Source organism: Micromys minutus (assembly GCF_963924665.1).
Source record: "Micromys minutus genome assembly, chromosome: X".
Taxonomy (NCBI): Eukaryota; Metazoa; Chordata; class Mammalia; order Rodentia; family Muridae; genus Micromys; species Micromys minutus.
Genome location: NC_137970.1, coordinates 41,085,811 through 41,105,894, shown reverse-complemented (window position 1 = coordinate 41,105,894; position 20,084 = coordinate 41,085,811). Strand labels below are relative to the sequence as shown.

General features: G+C 44.0%; 3 pseudogenes across 3 annotated transcripts; 2 read left to right on the top strand and 1 right to left on the bottom strand.

Annotated features, from left to right (window-relative positions):
* Positions 1-221: 221 nt before the first annotated feature.
* LOC308416046 (RNA-binding protein EWS-like) lies at positions 222-2,138 on the bottom strand (annotated as a pseudogene). The gene is made up of 2 exons: positions 1,736-2,138; positions 222-1,578 (listed from the first exon to the last, which is right to left on the bottom strand). The product of its transcript is annotated as an RNA-binding protein EWS-like (transcript).
* Positions 2,139-4,284: 2,146 nt separating this feature from the next.
* Positions 4,285-4,893, top strand: LOC308415941 (ragulator complex protein LAMTOR3-like; annotated as a pseudogene). The gene has a single exon. The product of its transcript is annotated as a ragulator complex protein LAMTOR3-like (transcript).
* Positions 4,894-14,240: 9,347 nt separating this feature from the next.
* LOC308414517 (heat shock cognate 71 kDa protein-like) lies at positions 14,241-16,169 on the top strand (annotated as a pseudogene). The gene has a single exon. The product of its transcript is annotated as a heat shock cognate 71 kDa protein-like (transcript).
* Positions 16,170-20,084: the final 3,915 nt, after the last annotated feature.

The following is a 20,084-nucleotide window of genomic DNA, read 5'->3' as shown; positions in this document are numbered from 1 at the left end:
GCTGACTGCATCTTCAAACATTTGTCTTCGTAAGTATTTAAGCAGATAACAAAAATTTATTGTATTCAGGCTACTACTGATCGACCAGGGCTGCAGAATAAATGAGAGAACTGAACTGTGCCCCGAGCCAGAATGGTACAGTTATAGATATGGAATTATAAATTTAAAACATTTTCTGGTTTAAAAAATAAATCTGGTCGTCAATGCAGCTCTGCAGGTCTCTAGTAGGGCCGGTCTCTGCGTTCCTGACGGTGTTCGCCTTTATCCATTTTCCCAGGTCCTCCACGTCCGCCTCTTCTTCCTCCCATCTGTTCCATTTAAGGTCCAGGAGCCCCCCCCCCCCCAGGACCACCTCCACCAAAGCCACCTCAGAAGTCTCCTCTGTCTCCACCTCTGCCACCTTTAACATTCCTCCAGGACTGCCGCGATCCACGAATCCACCTCTTCCTCCTCACATGCCACCAAGGCCGCCTCTGCCACGATCACCACCCGGAAGTGGAAAAGGTGGCGGGAGGAAGCCCTAGGGCTTAGGGGCCTTACACTGGTTGCATTCTGTTCTCCAGGCGAAGTTCTGGTTTCCACAGCCCGGATTGGGACACTGCCAGTTTCCAGCTCGGTGCTGGACATTTCCTCCTCCAGAAGGGTTCCCTCTGGAGCCTCGGGGCCCTCTTGGAGGGAAGCCTCCTCTGTCTCCTCCACGGCCTCCCATGCGACCCATGGGTCCTCCGGGACCTCCTGGGCTACCAGGACCTCCACGAAGTGGTGGTGGCATCCCTCTGCCCTAATGAGGTGGCATGCCACCCCGAATGCTGTTCATTGGAGGCTTCTTTTTGGGCAAGAGAAACCTTAAGTTTGCTTCCTTGAAAATCTTTCCCATCAAACCATTCCACGGCAGCCTTGGCAGTTGGTGGATCTTCATAGGATACTGTGGCATCACCTTTAAGCTTTCCTGTCCCTTTATCCAGGTAGAAATGAATCATGGGTTGTCCAGTTCTCTTGTTCATCTTGACAACCCCACACTGATTAAAGAAGTCTGCCAGAGCATCCAGAGTCACATTGTCGTTTAATCCTTGCACATAAATTGCACTGTTGTCAGAGTCTTCATCGGGATCTATAGGAAGGCCTAGATCAAGATCTGGTCCTTCATCCATGGGTCCACCAGGCTTACTGAAGCCACCTCGCTCTCCAGCGCTGCCCATTCCACCGCATCCTCCTCCCCGCCCACCTCTGCTCATGCCTCCACGATCAAAAGCCCCTCTTCCCCTGCTCCGGTTATCAGGGCCACTCAAGCTCTGGTCCTCTCCTGGTCCGAAAAGTCCTCCGGACTCCTGCCCATAAACACCCATGCTACTGGGGTGGTCCTGTTGGAATGAACTCTGCTGCCCGTAGCTGCTGCTCTATTGGCTATATTGACTTGGAGCCTGGCTGTAGGATCCAGTCTGAGGGGGGAACTAGTGGGAGGCTGCTGCCCATAGCTGCTTTGTTGACATTAGCTACTCTGCTGTCCATAGCTGCTTGGCTGCCCATAGCTGTTCTGCTGAGAGTAACTGCTCTGATCGTGACTGTGAAGAGGAGTCACTGGTCGGAGGACAAGATGGAAGTGTGGTGACTGGCTGCACTGGGTAGCTCCCAGGTACCTGGGGTTAACTGTAGTTACTCTGTTCATATCCTAGACTGGGTTGGTTATAACCCCCTGTGCTAGATTGAGGTTGACTAGTCTCAGCAGGCTTGTTACCATCCTGTGGTCTTGTAGGTCTGGTGGCTGCTGGCTGCTGGCCATGGGCTGGGTAGGCAGGCTGGGTGCCATATGAAGATTGAGCTGCATAAGAGGCCTGCGTTGTGGTGACTGTAGCAGTGGTGGTGTCATAAACACCAGTGCCATATGCCTGGGGGGCAGTTGGAGTGGTATAACCAGTAGGGGACTGTCTGTAAGAAGTTGCATATGCAGTCTGCCCGTGGGTGGCAGTGCTCTGAGCCCCGGTATAGCTGACATCAGTAGGCTGTCCATAGGTTCCACAGCTTTGTTGCCCATATGCCTGGGTGGTCTGTGCATATCCTTGAGTTGGCTGGGCGGTGTAAGCACTGTAGCCCTGCTGGGCTGCAGCTTGGCTATAGGTAGTGAAATCCATGGACGCCATTTTCTTGCCTTCCTCCTCGTTCTCTCAACATCCATCTCCCTCTAGGTCTTTTTATCTACATAGAAGGGCAGTTTGTGTCTTTGTCCATTAGATGTAATCTTATTGTGTAGAAAGTTTGTAGATTGAGACGTTAATACATAAACCTGCATGAAAAGTTACCGGCTTTGGAATAATGTTTGTGTGGGGCGGTGGAGGAAAGAAAACGCCAGGGCAGTTGTATCCACCCAGGACAGAATCAGCTGGGGGGCCTGATAAAGAGATAAACCATTAATTTTAATATTTACAGCAGCAAAAAATTTCTTCCAAGTTTTTAAAGGCAAAATTATGAATGGCCACTGATAAAAAGTCCCTTACAGGTCCACCTGCGAGTGTCTCAGTGCTTCTGATACAGTCTCATCTGGGTCATATTTGAAATCAAGTGTTTCCCTGTAGTTGTCAAGACGTCTCCAGAAACCTCTCATGCTGCATAGTACTAAAAGATTCATTCAGAAATCAAGACTAAATGTAATATGTTGATTAAAATTTAGCACTAGAAAGCTAGTGTCTTGTCTGTAAGTGTGAGTGGAAAAGCAAGTTACTGAGGAAAGTGAGGACTGGCCATAATCCTTGTGACCGTGTGTGCTGGCGCTGGCGAGCCCCGCTAGCATGCACTGCTGAGCAGAAGCTTCCCAGGAAATGCACCACACACATACAGCTTACCCAAGGAGGGGAATCTAGACTGACTTTGTTATTTTGTGCATTAATATATTTTTACAATCCTGCAAACTTTCGTCATCCTTGAGTCACTCATTCCCCATGAGGTCACTTCCTGGTAGTATCCCAGTGCTCTGTGTGGAGTTACTTCAAATTGAAGTGGCCTTGATCACCCCACATCAGGGCTTTTGCTTTTCTGCACAGTACTGAGGATCCAACCCAGTGGCTAACATGCTAGGCAAGTGTGACCACTGAACTCAGCCCCCTTCCCTTTTTTAAGCCATATGATGTCTACATGTTGCCTTTTTAAAGAGAAGATGTTTTTGCTTTGGTTTATTTTCTTCCCATTTGGCATATCCAACCACCATGTGGCTTAGAAGTTGCTTGTGTGTGCGCCATTCTGCTCAAAACTATATGGTGGTCAGGTGCAAGTATGTGTTGTAATTTTTAACAAAAATAAAACAAGCTGCATTTATAGACTTGATTAGAAGCAAAACAGACACAGCCAGTTCATATCCAACCCAGCCTTGCCTTTTTTTTTTTTTTTTAAGTGTGGTCCAATGTTTTTAAAGTAAAATTAGTTCTCTATGACCAGGTACTCAAATATAATTTAATACTCATTTAAAGTCTTTGTAGCTTCAGAATGGAGAAAGTTTTAGTTGTATATCTTTATATCGCCTGGTTTCCCTTTTACTCTAACTTGGTGGCTTGAGTTGCTTATGCTGGCAGAAGGTTGACACTGGATGAAAGATCGCTTTGGGCTCATCAGTGCATTGAATTATCATTTAGGCACTGCATAGTGGGAGTATGTACGTTGAAATAGAAAGGTAATTTTAACAACACACACACACACAACTCAACACAACACAGACTTGATCTCTGCATGTGTGTACAAGTGCGGGTGTGGAGAGGGATGGGACTCACTCAGTCCTGTGAATGTGTTCTACAACTGAGCAACATCCCTAGCCTTCAAAATAGAATTTTTGATGTTGAAAATCCCATATTTAAAGGAAGCCTTAATTATCAATGGATTTATGAAGGAAAGTTAAAAAAAAATAGACAGTACAAAATAGATCTATGGGGTTTTTGGTCTCTCTGTCTGTCTCTCTGTCTCTCTGTCTCTCTGTCTCTCTCTCTCTCTCTCTCTCTCTCTCTCTCTCTCTCTCTCTCTCTCTCTCTCTCTCTCTCTCTCTAGTAAGAATAGCTTGTTAATTATGTCCTCATTAATTATATCAATGTTCATGACTAATGTCATCTTACATTTTGTTGAACATTTGTTCCTTTGGAATTATATGGTATGTGGTTCAGGGCTTGGTTAATGCTCTAGACTTCAAAAACCGCATTATTGATGTGTCATAAGAAATTACCAATCACCGGTACTGGAGGGTGCAGCAAGTGCTTCCTGCATCGCCGCGGAGGTCACAAGTAATGTGACAGTGACTTGACAGGTTTCATAGAGATGACTGAACTTCGGCGACACCCAAGCAGGTCTTCCCAGGCTGGAGCATGCGTGCGTCTGCAGAGGAGTGGAGATTGACTCTGCAAGAAAAAGGGGTTCATCATGGCGGATGATCTAAAGCGATTCCTGTACAAAAAGTTGCCAAGTGTGGAAGGGCTCCATGCGATTGTTGTGTCAAATGGAGATGGAGTGCCTGTTATTAAAGTGGCTAACCACAGAGCTCCAGAGCGTGCCCTGAGACCTGGCTTCATATCCACTTTTGCTCTCGACAGACCAAGGCAGCAAACTCGGACTTTCAAAAAATGAAAGCATCATCTGCTACTATAATACCTACCAGGTGGTTCAGTTCAATCGTTTGCCTCTGGTGGTGAGTTTCCTAGCCAGCAGCAGTGCCAACACAGGACTAATTGTCAGCCTAGAGAAGGAGCTGGCTCTGTTATTTGAAGAACTGATCAAAGTTGTGGAGGTGTCTTAATCCAGCAGCGGTTCTGATGCACGCCTTGGCCTCACTGCAGCAACCCTGGACAGGCCAGCAACCTTCAGACCACAGTAGTACGCGCATCTATGTATCCACAGGGCCGCTTTTCCACATTACACTAAAGACGAGCCTATCGCTATAATTTATAGACAGATCAATTGTTATATTTATGTGTATAAAAATCTTTTCTTACTAAGTGAGACCTGGGAACACCACAGAAATGGTTCATTCTATTGCAGCTCACATGGAGTTAGTGCGGGCGCCTGACAGTGAGTGGCATCTGTCCAGTGCATCAGGGTCGGACGGGACAGGGAGGCCCTTGAGCCAGCAAGCGCACCTGCTGAACTCTGCTCCACTCCATAAGCCGCAGACCCTTTTACTGAGAATATTAATGAGGTCATATTTTTCTTAAGATTCTATTTTATTTCTTCGCATTGTGAGGAAGATGTGTGTGTGTGTGTGTGTGTGTGTGTAAGTGTGTATATGCGCGCCCACACGCGCATGCACGCATGTGTGCCACACGTGCTATGGTGGGAAGTTCGAGAACACTTTTGAGGCATCAGTTTTATTGTTTCACCCTAGGTTCTGGAGATCAAATTCATGTTGTCAAGCTTGCATAACAAGTATCTTTAACCTCCGAACCATCTCACCAGCCCTGTTTGTTTGTTTGTTCTTTACATGGCTAGGGTCTGATACAATACCAATATAGTTTCCCTTTATATTTTCCTGATGTTGCTCATACATTTTTCAAGTGGTTGTAATTATAGGTAACATACAGGTTGAAACTTCCACATAATATTTGCTGGGCATAGTGGTGCATGCCTCTAATCCTAGCACTCAGGAGGCAGAGCTAGGTGTATCTCTCTGAGTTTGAGGCCAGCCTGGTCTAACAGTATAGTCAGAGTTACAAAGAGAGACCCTATCTCAAAAAAAATACTTTAGTTCATTCAATGAATAATTTTAATGGTTACATGACAGCTCGTTAGGTAAATAAAATACAGATTGGATTAGACATATCCAAATGATTGGATTTATTTATTTTTTTTTTTTTGAAACAGGATTCCATTAGGCAACCCAGGCTATCTGAGTTTGGGTTTTACTGCTATAACAGACACCATGACCAAGGCAAGTCTTTTTTTTTTTTTAAGATTTATTTATTTATTTTATGTATATGAGTACACTGTAGCTGTCTTCAGACACACCAGAAGAGGGCATCGGATCCAATTACAGATGGTTTTGAACTCAGGACCTCTGGGAGAGCAGTCGGTGCTCTAACCACTGAGAATTCCCACCATCCCTCCAAAGCAACTCTTATACTGACAACATTTAATTGGGGCTGCCTTACAGGCTCAAAGGTTCAGTCTATTATCACCAAAGTGGGAACATGGCAGCATCCAGGCAGGCATGGTGCAGGAGGAGCTGAGAGTTCTATATCTTCATCTGAAGGCTGTTAGCAGAATACTGGCTTCCAGGCAGCTAGAATGAGGGTCTTAAAGCCCACACCCACAGTGACACACCTACCCCAACAGGGCCACACTTTCTAATAGTGCCATTCCCTGGGCTGAGCATACACAAACCATCACACTCCACTCCCTGGCTCCATAGGATTGTTCAAACATGAGTCTATGGGGGTCATACCAACCCATAGCATAATAAAAATACATTTAGTACAACTTTCAAAGTTGCCATAGTCTGTAGCAGTCTCAATAAGGTTAAAAGTCCTAAGTTCAAAGTCTCTTCTGAGATTTATCCAATTACTTAACTGTAATCTAATGTTTACTCACTGAACATTAAAAACCCAGATCTCTGCTCCTCCCTGTTCCAGAGACAGCTGCATCTTCTCATGCAGTGCCAGCCTCGTCCCTTAGACAAGATGGTGAAGGTCGGTGTTAACAGATTTGGCTGTATTGGGCGCCTGGTTACCAGTGTTGCCTTCTGCTCAGGACCTAGCAAAGAGGAGATTGTCGCCATCAATGACCCCTTTATTGACCTCAACTACATGGTCTACATGTTCCAGTATAACTCTACCCATGGCAAATTCAATGGCACAGACAAAGCTGAGCATGGGAAGCTTGTCATCAATGGGAAGCCCATCACCATCTTCCAGGAGCGAGATCCCGCTAATATCAAATGGGGTGATGCTGGTGCTGAGTATGTTGTGGGATCTACTGGCGTCTTCACCGCCATGGAGAAGGCCGGGGCCCACTTGAAGGGTGGGGCCAAAAGGTTCATCATCTCTGACACTTCAGACAATGCCCCCATGTTTGTGATGGGTGTGAACCATGAGAAATATGACAACTCCCTCAAGATTGTCAGCAATGCATTGTGCACCACCATCTGCTTAGCCCCCTGGCTAGGGTCATCCATGACAACTTTGGCATTGTGGAAGGGCTCATGACCACAGTTCATGCCATCACTTCGACTCAGAAGACTGTGGATGGCCCCTCTGCAAAGCTTTGGCGTGATGGCCGTGGGGAAACCCAGAACATCATTCCTGCATTCACTGGTGCTGCCAAGACTGTGGACAAAGTCATCCCAGAGCTGAATGGGAAGCTCATTGGCATGGCCTTTCCTGTTCCTACCCACAATGTATCTGTTGTGGATCTGACATGCCACCTGGAAAAGCCTGCCAAGTATGATGACATCAAGATGGTGGTGAACCAGGCAGCTGAGGTCCCACTAAAGGACATTTTGGGTTACACTGAGGACCAGGTTGTCTCCTGCGACTTCAACAGCAACTCCCACTTTTCCACCTTTGATGCTGGAGCTGCCATTGCTCTCAATGATAAATTTGTGAAGCTTATTTCCTAGTATGACAATTAATAAGGCTATAGCAACAGAGTGGTGGACCTCAGGGCCTACATGGCCTCTAAGGAGTAAGAAACCCTGGACCACCAACCCCCCCAGCAAGGACACTGAGAACAAGAGAAAGGCTCTCAGCTGCTGAGGAGTCCCATCCCAACTCGGACCCCAACATTGAGCATCTCCCTCACAATTTCCATCCCGGACCCCAATAATAATAGGAGGGGGCCTAGGGAGCCCTCCCTCCCTACTCTCTCAAACACCATGAATGAAGTTCTGCTACACCCACAAAAAAAAAAAAAAAAAACCTCTGCTCTGACCAGACACTCATGGCTCCGGTAATTAGAATTACACCGTCTAGGAAGTTCCAAAGAGACTTTTCTGAAAATTCTGTCTTAGGGTTTTACTGCTGTGAACAGACACCATGACATGACCAAGGCAAGTGTTATAAAGGACATAATATATTTGGGGCTGGCTTATATGTTCAGAAGTTCAGTCTATTATCATCAATTCAGGAACATGGCAGCACCTAGGCAGGCATAGTGCAGGAAGAGCTGAGAGTTCTACATCTTCATCTGAAGGCTGCTTGTGGAAGACTGGCTTACAAGCAGCTAGAAGTAGGGTCTTAAAGCCCACACCCACAGTGACATAACTACTCCAACAAGGCCACACTTCCAAATAGTGCCACTCCCTAGGCCAAGCATATACAAACCATCACATCTAATCAAGACGAAAAACTTCAAAATACTGGGCAAAGACAGTCCTACAACGAATGGCTCAACTAGCCGATGAAGACAGCAGCTAGGTTTACAATGCGCAGAACCTCTGGTCTGGTTTCTAATACCCGGTTCTTAAACAATAACTATCCTGAGCGACATGCAACCTATGGCATGTAATCTGTCTGTATCCAGCCTGGATAATGAAGAAACAGGGGATGGGGAGGGAACATTGAAGAAAATGGATAGACCATCTGAATCCAAAGCTCTTAAGAAAAGGATACCCAATGAGAGATAAGAAAAAGGCCACATTATAAAACAAGAGCATTGTGATTAGGTACATACATATGAGTCAGCACTTTGAATTAAAGGATTAAAATTGAAGTTAAAGAAATCTACCAAAGATGGGTGGTGGTATCACAAAAACTTTAATCCTATTACTGGGGAGACAAAGACAGGCAGATTTCTCTGAGTTTGAGGCCAACCTGTTCTACACAGAGAGAGTTCAAGAAAGCCAAGGCTATTAAACAGAGAAATCTGTTTTGAAAAATAAAACAAAAATAAGTAGCAGAATGAGGAGGAAGAGTAGGAACAACTCTACCAAGGGCAGCTGATGAGATAGCTCAGTGGGTGAAGGTGCCTGCTGCCGTGTCTGATGACCTGAGTTCAAATCTCAGGATCCACATGGTAGAACGCCCATGAGTTGTGCTTTGATTGCCATACATGAACTGTGGTGTGCATACACCAACATGTCTGCACACAAAGTAAATTTTTAGTGTAAAATGTTTTTTCACATTTTTAAAATAAGAGAACTCCGTAAGGAGCAATAGAAACTGCAAAAATTTGAGTCACAATGATGGCTCAAACTTGCAATTCACACACTTGGGAGGTTGAGGCAGGAGGATTGCAAATTTGAGTTCAACATAAGCTACCAGATGGGACTTGGAATTTTAAAAGAAAAACCAGAAAGTTCTGTATAATATTTTGGAATGCTACAGACAAAAAAAAAAAAGACTGATAACAGTCTTACAAATTTCCAGAAAGGAGAAAATGGTCCCACGTGAAGGTCAAGGTAAGTCTTCTTGGCTGCAGTGCTGCAAGCTATAAAACAACAAAGTGATGTCTTTAAAATCTAATGGAAAAAATTTACCTGGATTTCCAAAGCAAGCCTGACCCTCACTTGAGGGAAGATAGAATAAGGCTGTGGAGTTTTGTTCTAGCTGTGCAAGATTAGAGCAACTTTACCTTCCATTTGCTTTTCTCAAGCAACTCTAGAGGGATGTGGTTTTACCAACATCAGAGAGCATAAAGAAAGATGAACTTGAGATCCAAGAAACAGGATGTACAAGAGAGGTGAAAGAAATACTTGAGATAATAGAAGTCTCAGAATAGGAATCGCAGAGCAGACCTGAAAAAAAATAAAAATAAAAATGGACCAATCAGATGGCTCCAGAAACATCTAAGGAAGACAAAAAATCATAAACCTAAGCAGTCTAAATTGTGAAAACCTTCTTAACCACTGAGCCATCTCTGTAGACCTATACACATCTTCTTTTAAAACGTTTATTTTAGGGGCTGGAGAGATGACTCAGCAGTTAAGAGCTCTCCTGGAGGATCTGGGCTTAATTCCCAGCATCCACACGGCGGCTCACAAATGTCCAGTTGGGAAAGGTGGTCCTTTTCTCACTGCTGAAGGCACTGTACACATGTTATATACAGACATTCAAGCAGACAAAACACTCGTGCACATAAATATAAAAATAAACAACTATTAAAAAATCTTTTATTTTAAAATATACATGTATGCTAGGCATGATAGCGTATGGCTTTTATCTTACCACTTAGACAGCTTTATACTTGCAACACTACTGTTGCATGAGGTTTTCTTACTGGCCCTGCTCATTCAGGGCCCGTGCTCCATCCTCCACTTCTCTCCAAAGCATGCTTTGCCTCAGAACATCAGGTAAGAGCAGAACTGAATGTCCAAAGGTCACCCTGTCCTGCCCTCAAGGCTGGAGCAGGCTCCTGGAGAAGACGCCTCAGTAAGTACCCCTCTGTCTGAAGAGCCTTGACTGACCAGTATAGCCACCACCTGCCTTCTCACCTCTCCTAAGTGCGAGTTTACTCCTTCCTTCTACGGCAGTTGCCCCCTTGCTTTCTTGTGTCATCACCTAAGCATGCAACCACAAACATGATACTTTCACCTATTTTTCATCTAGAGGCTCCCTACCTACCTCTTTTTTAAATGTATGTGTTTGTTTGTTTGATTGATTATTTGTTTATGTATTAGATCACAAGACAGGCTTTCTCCGTGTAGCTCCAAATGGCCGAAACTCACTATGTAGAACAGGCTAGCCTTGAACTCAGATCCCCTTGCCTCTGACTTTACCTCTGCCTCCCAAGTGCTAGAATAGAAGGTATGCATTGGGGTTTTATTTAGTTGCTCTTTTTTTTTTTTTTGGTTTGTTTTTGTGTTGTTTTGGGTTTTGTTTTTGTTTGTTTCTTTCTTTGTTTATTTCACAACAGGGTTTATTTGTGTAACAGCCCTGCTACCCTAAAACTCTCTCTGTAGACCAGACTGGCCTCAGACTCACAGAGATCCACCTGCCTCTGCCTTCTGAGTGCTGGAATTAAAGGTGTGTGCCACCACTACCTGGCTTATTTTTATTTTTTTATGTGTATGGGCGCTTTGCTTACATGTTGTTTGTCCAGTGTGTGTGTTCAGTACCTACAAAGGCCAGAGGACAGATTCCCAGGAACTGGCCTTGCTAAATGTCATGTGGGAACTTGGCACCAAATCTGTAAGAGTGGTAAGTGCTCTTTTTCAAAATTATTTTTACTGGATATTCTCTACATTTGCATTTCAGATGTTATCCTCTTTCCCCCAGTCCCATCACCCTTCCCCACCCATTGCCTCGATGAAGGTGCTCCCACTCCCAACATCCCTCTCCCACCTCAGCATTCCCCTAAACCGGGAAAATGACCCTTCACTGCACCAAAGTCCTCTCCTATCACTGATTCCAGAGAATGCTATCCTCTGCTGCATATGCGCCTGGGGCTATGGGTCTCTTCATAACAACTCATTGGTTGGTGTTTTAGTCCCTGGGAGCTGTGGTAGGTTTGGTTAGTTGATCATTTTGTTCTTTCCGTGGGGACGCAAACCCTTTCAGCTCCTTCAGTCCTTTCTCTAACTCCATTGATGTCCCCATGTTCAGTCCAATGGTTAGCAGCAAGCATTCTCCTCTGTGTGGTTATGGCTCTGCCAGAGCCTCTGAGGAGGCATCTCTATCTGGCTCCTGCCAGTAAGCACTTCTTGGCATCAGCGATAGTGCTTGGGTTTGGTGGCTGCATATAGGATCGGTTCCCAGGTGAGGCAGTCTTTGTATGATCTTTTCTTCAACCCCTGCTCCTCTATTTGTCCCTTCATTTCCTCCCATGAGTGTTTTGTTCTCCCTTCTAAGGACTGAGGCATCTACCTTCTTGCCTTCCTTCTCTTTGAGTTTCATAAATTCTGTGAATTGTTTCTTGGGTATTATGCATTTTTGTGGGGCTAGTGTCCGCTTATCAGTAAGTACATACCATGGCTGTTCTTTTGTGAGTGGGTTACCTCACTCAGGATGATATCTTCAAGTTCCATCCATTTGCCTAGGAATTTCATGAAGTCGTTTTTAATAGCTGAATAGTACTCTATTGTGTAAATGTACCACAATTTCTGTATCCATTCCTCTGCTGAAGGACATTGGGTTCTTTCCAGCTTCTGGCTGTTATAAATAAAGCTGATATGAACATGGTAGAACATGTGTCCTTGTTAGATGTTGGAGCTTCTTTTGGATATATGACAGGAGTGGTATAGCTGGGTCCTCAGGAAGTACTATGTCCAATTTTCTGAGGAACCACCAGACTGATTTCCAGAGCAGTTGTACCAGTTTACAACCCCACCAACAGTGGAGAAGTGTTCCTCTTTCTCCACATTCTCGCCAGCATCTGCTGTCACCTAAGTTTTTTTTATCTTAGCGATTCTAACTGGTGTGAGGTGGCTTGAGTTAAATTCATTTGGTTTATACTTCTGTTAGTTTCATTGTGTCTCTATTCAGTTTCTGCTTCCATGATCTGTCCATTGATGAGAGTGAGGTGTTGAAGTCTTCCACTATTCTTGTGTGTGGTGCAATATATGCTCTGAACTTTAGTAGGGTTTCTTTTATGAATGTGGGCGCCCTTGCATTTGAAGCATAGTTGTTCAGGATTGAGAGTTCATCTTGATAGATTTTACTTTTGATGAGTAAAAAAGTCCTTCCTTATCTTTTTTGATGACTTTTGGTTGAAAATCTGTTTTATTCAATACTAGGATGGCTACTCCAACTTGTTTCTTGGGACCATTTGCTTGGAAAGATTTTCTCAACCTTTTACTCTGAGGTAGTGTCTGTCTTTGTTGCTGAAATAAGTTTCCTGTATGCAGCAGAATGCCGGGTCCTGTTACATATCCAGTCTGATAGTCTATGTCTTTTTATTGGGGGATTGAGTCCATTGATGATAAGAGATATTAAAGAATAATGATTGCTGTTACCTGTGTTTCTCTAAGGGCTTGTACTTGTTTTTCTGTGTTCTTCTGTATTTCTTTAAGGGAGTTATTTTTGTGCTTCTTGAGGCCCTTTATCATCAGCATGAGGCACAATTTAAACCCAAATCTTGTTTATCTGGTGTGTTGGGATATACACTGCTTGCTGTGGTGGGAGAGCTGAGTTCTAATGTTGCCAGGTTGTCTTTGTTTCTGTTGCTTATATTCTTGTGCTTGCCTCTTGCCATCTTCTTATCTTCAGTGTTAGTTGATCTTGTTGTCTCTGAATGGGCTCCAGAGGGAGATTGATCCAGCTTTCCATGGGCAGGCTGTGAGTTCTGATAGCAATGGGTCGGTCTAGCTCTGGGTGCAGATGGAGGCCTGAAGGGCACAGACCCAAGCAGTAGTGTGATATCTGCACCCTGAGAGTTCCCAGAGGGCTCTCCCCAGACAATCAGTGAAGAGAGAGCTTGGGCTAACCCGTAGGTTCAGTGAGGAGAGCACTCTTGAATCTCATTTCTCCTGGGTGCTCAGTTCTCTGGGGGGCAGGCCACAGTCCTGATGGCAGTGTGCCTGATCTGCCTGTGGCTCTGGGCTGAGATGGAGGCTGGACCAGTCTGATCCTAGACTGCACTGCGATTCTCCACACCCCGAGGGTTCGAGAAGGTCCTCCCCAGACTATCAGTGGAGAGAAAGCTTGGGCTTATCTGAAGGCTCAGTGGGGAGAGGGCTCCTGTGTCTCCCCTGGGCACTCGGTTTTCTGCGAGCAGGCTGTGAGTCCTGATGGCAGTCTGCCTGATCTGCCTGTGGCTCTGGGCCAAGAGTAGCAAGTGCTCTTAACCAGTGGCCATCTCTCCAGCCCTGCCTGCCTACCTCTTTTTCATCCTTACAATTTGTTGATTTAGCTGACAGCATTTTCCAGGATCTGGGGTGTGGGGATTGGGACAGGGTATCTCTACATAGCCCTGGTTGCCCTGGAACTTGTTCTGTAGACCCAGCTGGCCTCAAACTCACAGAGATCTACCTTCCTCTGCCTTCCCAGTGCTGGGATCAAAGGTGAGCACCACTACACCCTGCTAGGATCTGGATTGTTTTTATTGAATATCCACTGTGTGGCTAAATTTGTTATTAAAAACAATAAAAACAACCTGAAATGTATTACATATTTAAATGTGGAATAATTTTAAAGATGTTGTCATCATTTCAAGCAACTTGACACACCTTCTTTGGGAATAAACTGTTGGTGTTCACATTATAACATTAGCCTAGTCTCTATATTAATTGGTTTACCGTTACTATGACAAAATGCCAGAATTGGTCAACTTATAAGAAGGAAATAGTTGAGTCTCACTGAACGCAGAGCCAGCTCTCGGACATTTGTGTAGTCACACTAGCAACTATGTCTAAGGGACCTGCAGTTGGCATTGATCTTGGCACCACCTACTCCTGTGTGGGTGTCTTCCAGCAAGGAAAGGTGGAAATCATTGCCAATGACCACGGTAACTGCACCACACTGAGCTATGTTGCTTTCACTGACACAGAATGATTAATTGGGGATGCAGCCTAGAATCAGGTGACAATGAACCCCACCAACACAGTTTTTGATGCCAAATGTCTGATCTGACATAGGTTTGATGATGTTGTTGTTCAGTCTGATATGAAGCTCTGGCCCTTCATGGTGGTGAATGATGTAGGCTGGCCCAAGATCCAAGTTGAATACAAGAGGGAGACAAAGTTTCTATCCAGAGTAAGTGTCCTCAATGGTTCTGACAAAGATGAAGGAAATTGCAGAAGCTTACCTTGGAAAGACTGTTACCAATGCTGTGGTCACAGTGCCAGCTTCCTTCAATGACTCTCAGCGACAGGCAACAAAAAGATGCCGGAACTATTGCTGGCCTCAATGTACTTCGAATTATCAGTGAACCAACAGCTGCTGCTATTGCTTATGGCTTAGATAAGAACTTCGGAGCTGAAAGGAATGTGTTGATTTTTGACTTGGGAGGTGGCACTTTTGATGTGTCAATCCTCACTATTGAGAATGGAATTTTTGAAGTCAAATCAACAGCTGAAGACACCCACTTGGGTGGAGAAGACTTTGACAACCATATGGTCAACCATTTCATTGCTGAGTTTAAGCGGAAGCACAAGAAGGACATCAGTGAGAACAAGAGGGCTGTCCAGAGTCTCCGCACTACCTTGAGGCCAAGCACAGCCTCTCCTCCAACACCCAGGCCAGTATAGAGATTGAGTCTCTCTATGAGGGAGTTGACTTCTATACCTCCATTACCCGTGCTCGATTTGAGGAGTTGAATGCTGACCTGTTCCATGGCACACTGGACCCTGTAGAGAAGGCCCTTTGAGATGCCAAACTAGACAAGTCACAGATCCATAATATCGTCTTGGTGGGTGGTTCTACCAGAATCGCCAAGATTCAGAAATTTCTGCAAGACTTCTTCAGTGGGAAAGAACTGAATAAGAGCATTAACCCAGATGAAGCTGTTGCCTATGGTGCAGCTGTCCAGGCAGCCATTCTATCTGGAGACAAGTCTGAGAATGTTCAGGATCTGCTGCTCTTGGATGTCACTCCTCTGTCCCTTGGTATTGACACTGCTGGCGGAGTCATGGCTGTCCTCATCAAGCGCAATACCACCATTCCCACCAAGCAGACACAGACTTTCACCACCTACTCTGACAACCAGCCCGGTGTATTCATCCAGGTGTAGGAAGGTGAAAGGGCCATGACCAAGGACAACAACCTGCTTGGAAAGTTGGAGCTCACAGGCATACCTCCTGCACCCCGTGGGGTGCCTCAGATTGAGGTCACTTTTGACATTGATGCCAATGGCATCCTCAGTGTTTCTGCTGCAGATAAGAGCCCAGGAAAGGAGAACAAGATTACCAATGACAAGGGCCTCTTCAGTAAGAGGGATATTGAGGGCATGGTCCAAGAAGCTGAGAAGTACAAGGCTGAGGATGAGAAGCAGAGGGATAAGGTTTCCTCTAAGAATTCACTGGAGTCGTATGCCTTCAACATGAAAGCAACTGTTGAAGATGAGAAACTACAAGGCAAGATCAATGATGAGTACAAACAGAAGATTCTTGACAAGTGCAATGACATCATCAGCTGGCTGGATAAGAACCAGACTGCAGAGAAGGAAAATTTGAGCATCAGCAGAAAGAACTGGAGAAAGTCTGCCACCCTATCATTACCAAGCTGTACCAGAGTGCTGGTGGCATTCCTGCAGGAATGCCTGGTGGCTTCCCTGGTGGTGGAGCTCCTCCATCTGGTGGTGCTTCTTCAGGCCCCACCACTGAAGCAGTGGATTAAGTCAGTCTAAGTAGAGAGTATAGTATTGTTCCACAGGGACCCAAAACAAGTAACATGAAATAATAAAACTATTTAAATTGGCAAACAAAAAGAAGAAAGAAATAGTTATTTTGATACGGAGGTTTCAGGCCGGGGGAGGGGGGTTGGCATTGTCCTTTCAGACCTTAGAGACACACTGCACTGTGACAGGACTGTGTGACAGAAAAGGTCTGTTCAGCTCATGGCAGTTGGGAAGGAAAGAAAAACAAAAAGGGGCCAGGGCCCCAATATTCCTCCTTTGATAACGTGCTTCCTCCATGTGATCCAGTGACTTAGCTTCCTCCAACTTCAGCTGGGTCCCACCTCTTAATCGGTCTACCACTGTTCAATGTTGTAACCAGTTGGGGATTAAGCCTTTAACATAGCTCCAAACCAACAGTCTCCAATTCAGAAGGCAGCACCAAAAATGGTAGGCCTACCCAGTAGGCTCAGAACTTAGGAGGCCAAACTTGGAGGGTTGCTCTGAACTCAAGGCCAGCCTAAATTACTAAGTGAGTTTCAGGATAACAGGCTACAGAATGAGTCTCTATTTTAAAGAAAAAAAAAAGACAATAAAAAAGGTAAGAAAAAAACTAAGTTGTTTTACTTACATGTCCTTTTATTTAAAATTAGCTTGTGTCTCATTTTTAAGCCAAACTAGTAACTTTAATACAGTAAATGAATCAGGTTTTCGTAACAGGAGAATATTTTCTCAACTCTACTATTAAATCTTTGTCTAGAAGCAACATGAGAGGTCCAGCATCTTTGGCCAGGAAAGGTGCAGAAAAGGTTAACATGGCCTAACATCCAAAACTGTCTGAACCTAGTCTATAAATTTACACTATTATATTCAACTATGATTCATAGAAATGGCATTAAGCTTAAAATATTCAAGTGTGCCATTTTTTAAAGTTCCCAAAGAGTAAATCATTTCCTTCTGTATTTTTGGAAAAGTGAATATTCATTTCTCCCTGGCGATATTAAATTATGACAATCTTTGGCATTCAAATTAACCTGTCACATTGCATCCTCCACAATTCTCCAACATTTGCAGATATGAGAAGCTTCTGAAAATGAAAATCGAAAGGTATGATGACTATAGGCCACAAGATGTCCTTCAGTAGATGAATGGATACAAAAATTGTGGTATATTTACACAATGGAGTACTGCTCAGCTATCAGAAACAATGACCTTATGAAATTCTTAAGAAAATGGATGCATCTAGAGAATATCATCCTGAGTGAGGTAACCCAGTCACCAAAGAACAGGCATAATATGCAGTTACTGATAGTGGGATGCTAACCCCAGAAAGCTCTGAACACCACAGAAACAACTCACAGACTATATGAAGTTCAAGAAAAACAAAGGCCAAAAAAAAAGAAAAAGAAAAATCATTATGCTTAATCTTTACACACCAAGAAAACTTTGACTATTTCCAGGTTACATCTTGTTTTACATGTACTTTATGCTCATTGTAACTAGTAATATTTCAATGCATACTATCAAACCTTTAAAAAAAATCAAGTACTGACAAAAGTATATTCATATACTTTTATGCAAAAAATGCTTTTAAAATCTGTACATTTATCTTTGTTTTTTAAAATAAAGTTGTTCAATTAAAAATAAATACGCCACTCCATCGTGGAATTTTTTAAAGAGTCAATGCATATTTTGGATCAATAATTATGACAGATTTCTATAAATAAGCTTTCAGTGTTAAAAGATGTTGGATCAGCATTTCCGGAAATCTATGACTAATGCCATTATACTATCTGAAGAGTTTTATTATGACGTCATATTTTCAGAAACTTTAAATATTAATCCATAGGTTTATTCTTAGCATGTCATTGTTTTGGTTTTTTTTCTGATTCAGGATACTTTGTCCCTTTGTACAAATAAATGAATGTAATTCTTTTACCATGCTAGAATGAATAAGGTCAGGGGGTAGTATTTAGGTTTGCATCCATTTCAGCCAAATTGAAATTTCTCTATGCAAAGACAGTACCTTGCCAGTCTCTCTTTCCCTTCACAAACCAGGAATGAGGGAACATCACAGGGACTTTTTTTTGAGACCTGACTCACCCTGTTGCCCAAAGTGCCCTCCAACTCTCAGACTCCAGCATTCCTCCTGTCCCAGTCTCCAGTGTGGCCACATGCCCACTGTGCCTGACAGAAACATTATTTCTGACAAAATTTCTGAGTCATTTGTGTGGAATACATTTTCATAATTCAAGTAATTTTGCAACAAATTAAATTATGGTATTCATGTTTCCCTTCTAATATCATGCAAATATTGCTTTGGAAGCTAATTTCTCTCGCTTACAGGCATACTGTAGCAGATGCTGTAGACCGGCTACCTGATCTCCTGGCCTTTACCCAACTTCCAACTTGCCAATCCCTAGGCATCTTTGTTTATAGCAGATGCCCCTGGGTTTAAGCAAGTGGACACAACAGGTTAGGGAATCAACTCAGCTCTTGAGTTGCTCTCCCTCAGAGGCAGAGAGATGTTGGTTAGAGATATCCCAACTCCTTCTGCCTTGTGTGTGAGCTTTATGACTGGTCTCAAGAGTTTCCAGCAGAGGCCCCACCCTCACAGTGCTCACTGCTTTAGCACCCCTCCCTTGTTGGCTCCCTCGCTCAGCCTGCCTTCCTTGGTGATTTCCTCACTTCCCTAAGGTGTATTTTGGTTTGGTTGTGGTTTTGAACCTTCTCGGAGGCAGCGGCTTTGCCTGCACTTCTGCCTCTGCCAGCCTGAGGCTCACCAACCTGCCCGGCTCTGCTTAGTTCTTTCCTCTGCATTTGAATTTGTCATTTCCTGGGCTCACATTTGCAGAGAACAGAGCAAATGTCAATTTTGTTAGGAAATGGCTTTCCGGCTGCTTCTGGATCCCTCATCTTTGTAGTCTGTGTCAAAAGACAGTCATTTTACTCCTCAGCTAATCCCTCAAGACAAACAGATCTACAACTGGTTCTGACAACCAGGAGAGAAAAAAAAAAAATGGGTCTGTGGAGTCGGTATAGTCAAATACAGGTCCCAGTCAGTGGTTTCAATGGTGTCATTCAGCTTCAAAATTCAGTGAATTTTATCCTGAATTCTACAGAAACTACCCTATAAAATTAAAAAGGAAGGAATATTTTCCAACTCATTTTACAATGTCACCCTAATAGCAAAAGTAGACAAAGGCTGTACAACTAGGAAAGGTTACAAGTCAAATTCAGAAATATCCAAAAAGAACCGTGAGCAACACAATCAATTGGAGGCCCCAAGACCTTAGCACAACTGACTCTGGTGGAAGTTCCATTCCAGCTGTAAAACTTAGCATGTATAGGACACCACCTGCCACAACTGAAACAAAGGCCTCATCTATCAAAGTCTATAGCTCTGGGAAAGTCTTCAAATGGACTAACCTTGCTTTCTGGCTTCTGTAGTTCTGCTTCTAAATAACTATTCTTGTTAGCTGAAGTATGTCAATCTTTTTGCTTAAACACCCTGAGATCCCAAGCACCCAGGCTGTGTAGTCGCAGGCTGGTTAATAAAGACTTTCTATTGGCTTAAACCGATGTTCAAGAGCGGACTTCTCTGGTGGATACCCTACAACACTACAGAGGACTTGTTTCCTGAATATGTTAAAATAAGGAAAAGGGGGGGAGGAAGAGAAACAACAGAAGGGGGAGCAGGGGGAAGAGAGGGGCAGAGAAAAACACTGTTCACCCAACAAAAGAACAAAATAAAAAAACAATAGTAGCACCAAATGTTTATGTGTGCCACAACCCAAATAACCACAGAGGTCAGGTACCTAGTAAGGGGAGAATCTCCCAAAGAAGGGTAAATAAAATAGTGTTACAGAGAGATGAAGGGCAAGCTAAAATAGAAGGATGAAATTATAATGCAGACA